Source organism: Littorina saxatilis, linkage group LG2 (assembly GCF_037325665.1).
Source record: "Littorina saxatilis isolate snail1 linkage group LG2, US_GU_Lsax_2.0, whole genome shotgun sequence".
Lineage (NCBI taxonomy): Eukaryota > Metazoa > Mollusca > Gastropoda > Littorinimorpha > Littorinidae > Littorina > Littorina saxatilis.
Genome location: NC_090246.1, coordinates 25773121 through 25779341, shown reverse-complemented (window position 1 = coordinate 25779341; position 6221 = coordinate 25773121). Strand labels below are relative to the sequence as shown.

The 6221-nt window shown below is 45.4% G+C and overlaps 1 protein-coding gene across 1 annotated transcript in view; it reads right to left on the bottom strand.

Moving 5' to 3' along the window:
• The window catches only part of LOC138958618 (protocadherin-11 X-linked-like), a 100309-nt gene continuing 94088 nt past the window's right edge, over positions 1-6221 (bottom strand). The window contains exon 12 of the transcript XR_011453453.1: positions 1-259. The gene's annotated coding sequence lies outside the window, so the exon portion shown is untranslated. The remainder of the gene's footprint in view (positions 260-6221) is intronic.

Here is a 6221-nt window from a genome sequence, read left to right as displayed (position 1 = left end):
TTTTGTTTGTTTGTTTGCTTAACGCCCAGCCGACCACGAAGGGCCATATTAGGGCGGTGCTGCTTTGACATTTAACGTGCGCCACACACAAGACAGAAGTCGCAGCACAGGCTTCATGTCTCACCCAGTCACATTATTCTGACACCGGACCAACCAGTCCTAGCACTAACCCCATAATGCCAGACGCCAGGCGGAGCAGCCACTAGATTGCCAATTTTAAAGTCTTAAGTATGACCCGGCCGGGGTTCGAACCCACAACCTCCCGATCACGGGGCGGACGCCTGACCACTAGGCCAACCGTGCCGCTGACGATCGCGAATCTGCTTATATCAATAATACATTACAAAAAGCTCTAAATATGTAAAAAAAAAAAAAATCGGTTTCCTTGCCAGACAAGGAAACTCAAGGCATCCTGTCAGGGAGAGAATGAGCCGAACTCATTTTGACCTGAGTTCAGGATGGGCTAAACCGTGGTATATAAGGCGAGTGTGTATCTGCATCTTGATAACGTGCGTGATAAGGCGACTGTTGACCGTTTTCAGAGCAGTTTGAAGATCTGCTGCGGCGATGGTGACATTCAGATTTAACTGGCCGCTGCCAACACTGAGGACTGACGTTAAATCTGAATCTCATCATCGCTAGATACCAGAACTCGAAACAAATCAAGAGCTGAGATATAAGGAACATTTCCCACACGAGTCTTCACACATGCATCTATATATTTATCTACCACTTGAAATAAAATACAGCAAATGTAAGATAGGTTCTACACACCAACCTCATTTCCAGTAAATGATTTCCATATCTTCTTCTTCTTCTTCTTTGTTCATGGGCTTAGACTCCCACGTTCACTCATGTTTTTAGCACGAGTGGATTGTTACGTGTATGACCGTTTTTACCCCGCCATTCAGGCAGCATACGCCGATTTCGGGGGAGGCATGCTGGGCATTTTGGTGTTTCTATAATCCACCGAACTCTGACATGGATTACAGGATCTTTTCCGTGCGCACTTGGTCTTGTGCTTGCGTGTACACACGAAGGGGGTTAAGTCACTAGCAGGTCTGTACATAAGTTGACCTGGGAGATCGGACAAATCTCCACTCTTAACCCACCAGGCGGCAGCGACCGGGATTCGAACTCACGACCTCCCGATTAGGAGGCCGACGTCTTACCACCACGCCACTGCTCCCGTCCATACAAATCGAAGGTTAACATGCGGATCGGAGCTAATGCGCAGTGAGGCTTTTTCTCGATTCAGAACTTTTAGTATCAATTGATAGAGGCTTTACACGGATGCTATAAAAACGTTTTAGTCTTGACTATGATAGAGAATGGTAACATATATCTACCTCCGCCTGCCTCATAACTTACATGATAAGACCATGTGTGACCGTGGCAAGATCAGTTTGAAAATCGGCAGTGGGCTTCATATAGTTTTCTGGCAAGAGAGGGGTATGCAGGGATGTGTCGATCGCTTGACATTGGCAATCTGCAAAATGATGAAAGTTATTTCAAATGGCTGAACATTTTGCCTTTCATTCGGCAGAGCTACCGGACTTTTTTTCAGAGAGAGGAAAGGGTGACGTCATGCGTGGCCTGATTGGACAGTCCACAGGAGCTTGTATCCAACCACCGGTCGATATATATTTACTCCTGCATGCTTATTATTTACTGCTGCATGCTTACCCTTACTACTACGTTGTAAATAATAGTAGTAAGGAGACTGTATGGAATAAGGAGTAAATAAATGGAATAAGGAGTAAATAATGATCGACCGGCGATTGGATACACGCTCCTGTGGACAGTCCAACAAATGCCGACACGTTTATGGCTGAAGTAAATAATGCTTGCAACATCCCTGGGTGGTTGCTGAGATGGAGAATAGTTTCACCTTCCCATCCCCCACCCCCATCGTCGAGAGTACTTTGGAACGGGTAGATGGTGTGCAACCAGCTGGGAAACCAACACAGTGGCATCGTTAAAAAAGCACACCAGCGCTTGTACTTCCTCAGACAACTGAGGAAATTTGGTGTGTGTGCAGACATCCTTACGCAATTCTACCGTGCTGTGGTAGAGAGTGTCCTCACCTTCTCCATGACTGTGTGGTACAGCAGTGCTACCCAAAAAGAAAAGACGGACCTGCAGAAAATCGTGAAAACAGCAGCTAGGGTGATAGGATGTGATCTGCCCTCATTAGATTCCCAGCCTGTTCTCAGCTCGTGTCGTGAAGAAATCTCAGAACATCATACATGACCCCACGCACCCTGCATTCTGTCTGTTTCAACCCTTACCATCAGGTAGGCGGTTTCGAGCAATTAAAACCAGGACATGTAGATTCGGACAGAGTTTCTTCCCACAAGCGGTCAAGACGATACCCGCGCGTCCCTGAATAGTCTGGTTTTATTGATTGCGGAAAGTGCTGTGATAGCTGTATCTCTTAATCTACTTTAACTTCCATATGGTGCTCAGTTATGTGATACTTATCTATACAAAAATGTGTGTGTATGTATGTGTGTGTGTGTGTGTGTGTGTGTGTGTGTGTGTGTGTGTGTGTGTGTGTGATATAAATCGCTGACATCAGATCTATGTTTATTGCATGATGTTTTAACTTGTTATCTTTTATTTTTACCAGCGACTGCGATTTCAGTCACGTTATAACATTGCATGAGCCAGTGTTGTGTGTGTGTGCGTGTATGTGCGTGCGTGTGTGCGCATGCGTGCGTGTGTGTGTGTGTGTGTGTGTGTGTGTGTGTGTGTGTGTGACTTGAGACGAGGAAGCTTTGAGTGTATACTGCTAGTTTTAGTGAATGTATTTTTAAACTTATGCTGTCCAGTGTTGTTTTTAAATTAATGTTGTTGATCAGTTTGTATAAATGATGCGTGTGTTGGTGTATATGGCTGGATTGAAATGTTTCTTAACCGCAATGTCATCACAAATTCCCAACCTTGGGCAATTAAAGATTCTGTATTCTGTATTCTATTCTGTATTCTGTATTCTGCACATGGAGACAAACCTTAGGATGTTTTCCTTTCTCGATTACTATGCCGTCTATACGTACTATATTGGGTGGGACGTGTGGACACTGTTGTCCCTCTCTGTCGCTCTCGATCTCTCTGTTGGAAAGAGAAATGTGACCTTGCCATTCAGTCATCTTTTCAGCAGGCAAGCTGATGGTTGTATTTGGTACACTGCGTTGCAAAACGGGACCCGCTCTGCATGTTTCCCGCTGTGAAGGGACCATCACACCCACAGCCACGGCAATCACCATGCTCTCACTTTTGCCAGATTGTCTCTCTTCGCCCAGTGCATTGTTTCAAAGCCTCAGTAGGCAGCTTAATTCCACTGACCAGTTCTGAGGCGTCGCGCGTTTTGTAAGCCAGAATAGGGAGGGTCAATAGAGCCGGGGGAAATTGATCACTTTCTTTGCATTCAAACCTCACTAACTCAATGATGAGATAAGAGGGGCAGACCCCGTGTCCTTCCTCTCCAGTTGTTTGTCCATTCAGATCTTCCTCCGCCCCCCCCCACTCTCACCACCACCAGATTATCGACTGTCTGCCCTTGCTGTGATTTTCTAGTGCCCGTGTTGGCCTGCAATCTCCCTGACCACAACTTGACCCGTCCTGAATGTAAACAGTACCCCCTCCCCTCTCCCTGCATTGTTTCTTCTTGATACTAAGACACCCCCCCCCCTCACCCACAAGGTCCTTCCATGTCTTCTGTTCCTCCTTCCATCCTTTATCCCATGCGTACCCAGTTGTCTCCTCATCCCTTGCCTCTACTTTAAAAAAAAATTTTTTTCACCCCTCAGTTTTGTTTTTTTCTTCAGCCTACATCCACCCCTGTATCAATCTCCTTTGTCTGTTTGTGTGTTTGTTTGTTTGTTTGTTTGTGTGTGTGTGTGTGTGTGTGCGTGTGTGTGTGTGTTTGTGTGTGTGTGTGTGTGTGTGTGTGTGTGTACAACCCTTCCCCAACTCCTCTCCCTCCATCCTCATCCCTCCAACTGTCTTCCGCCTCTACCAATTTCTTAATCTTCCTTTGGTCTTCATCCACCCCCACTCTCACCACTAATTATCTTGCTCTGCCTCTATTGCCCGCTGAACTATAACTATACCACACACCCCACATCCATACACCCCACACCCTCCGGCCTCCTACCTACCCTCCCACCCCACCCCCACCCCTTCCCGCCGCGACGTGCCCCTAATTTGGGCTGAGCAGCGATGGCCAATCTTGAGGAAATCGCGGTGATGGGAAGGACGGAAATGGACTCCGGAAACGATTTGTCCCAACGCATGCCATGTCAGAATGAAAGCACCGCTATCGCGCGTCAGAAGCTGTCTAATTGTCAACCTTTGTAACTTTTCTGAACGCCACGGTGGGTAAGAGCACTAAATGATCTAAGTTTGATTGAAGAGGTACTGTGTTGAAAGTTGACAGCCGAATTGCGAAAGACTCATATTACTGGCGGGGTTAATTTGTGTTAGTGTATGCGGATTGTAGAAGGAGGAGAGAGAGAGAGAGAGAGAGAGAGAGAGAGAGAGAGAGAGAGAGAGAGAGAGAGAGAGAGAGAGAGAGAGAGAGAGAGAGAGAGAGAGAGAGAGAGAGAGATCTTTTGGCATTTATTGGTAACTGAACTAGAGGTATGCATAGCTCTTGCTGATCACTTTCAGTGAATATCAGCTGGAACCTCTGATAGATCATCAACCTGGCTTTTGCAAAGAGTAGCACCGCTGATCATTGAGCTACATTCTTTTTGTTTTGTTGTTGATTGTTCGTCCACTTCAAAAACAATTAGGTCAATATGCTAGTGAATTATTTTATTTCTATGAGTAAACTTTCCAATAAAGAGCATTTCTTGTTTTTTGATTGTCGTACTCTTTGTTTTTCAGTCTTCGATTAATGTTGCTCATTTGCATTTGATCACGCAGGTATACATTAGTCCCAATGATTCTGGTAATACAGCCGAGTTGCCCAGACAACCAAATCCAATTAAATTATCTTTTGTGTGCTTGGTTTTCTTATTCTTCTCTTTTGTTCATGAGCTGAAACTCTAACGTTCACTGAAGTTTTTGCACGAGTCGGTTTTTACGTGTATGACCGTTTTTACCCCGCAATTTAGGCAGCCATACGCCGCTTTCGGGGGAGTGCAAGGTTTAATCTGGATGTCATAGGTTTCCTGAATTGTATATGTTTAAGCTCGACCGTTTTTGATAAGAACAGAGGGGTACAATTTCTGTTCATGATGTGAGCATAGAAGGAAGTGTCACTGCTGTTTTACGTACAGTAAGGTTGTTTAGGAATTCTTGAGAATTACGGTAACAAGTACGCAGCATTTCGTGACATTTGGATTGACTGCCCGCATTAGAGGAGCCTAGACTGTCTCTTTGATGTAGCATCAGATGCGTAATGCACACACAGAACACAAGTGTCAATTGGAAAGCTGCCAGTTTCACATTTCAAGTCAAGATCTTGCTTACGCTGGTCTTCTCAGTTGTAACAGAAAACATTTTATTGTGTGGCATCCACTTTAACTCCGTTAAGTACGGCGCTGAAACAGCAGAGCCGCTGATGATTTGCGAATGAAAGGAGTCCCTCCTCTGTTAAGGTGCACCACCCGAGTTCAAAGGATCCCGAAGGAGGTTTGGTATGTTAACAAATTAGTGAATCAGCCCTTACAAACCGTTATCTTCTGCTAATTAGCGGAAACGTCTGCTAAAACAAACTGAAACGAGGATTGCGCATGTGCAGTACTACTTTGGAATAGCCAGGAGGTGAAAACATGGCCGAACTTGGCCTACAACTGCCGGTTTCTTTTTCCGTAGAATTTAGTGAGCTCACCATCGTGCGGGCTTCTCAGTTGAAGACATGGCCGAATATGTACGAACATCTAACTGTTCCTTTTACTTTTGTTGTTGTCATTATTGATAAAATCTTGCATGCTGCGGACGTTTGTATGTGTGAGAGAGCGTGAGCGAGAGACTCAGACTCAGACTCAGACTCAGAACTGAAACGAGGATTGCGCATGTGCAGTCTTGTTATTCCGAATTAAATGTGGCATCATGACGTATTGGAGAGAGAGAGAGAGAGAGAGAGAGAGAGAGAGAGAGAGAGAGAGAGAGAGAGAGAGAGAGAGAGAGAGAGAGAGAGAGAGAGAGAGAGAGAGAGAGAGAGAGAGAGAGAGAGAGAGAGAGAGAGAGAGAGAGAGAGAGAGAGAACG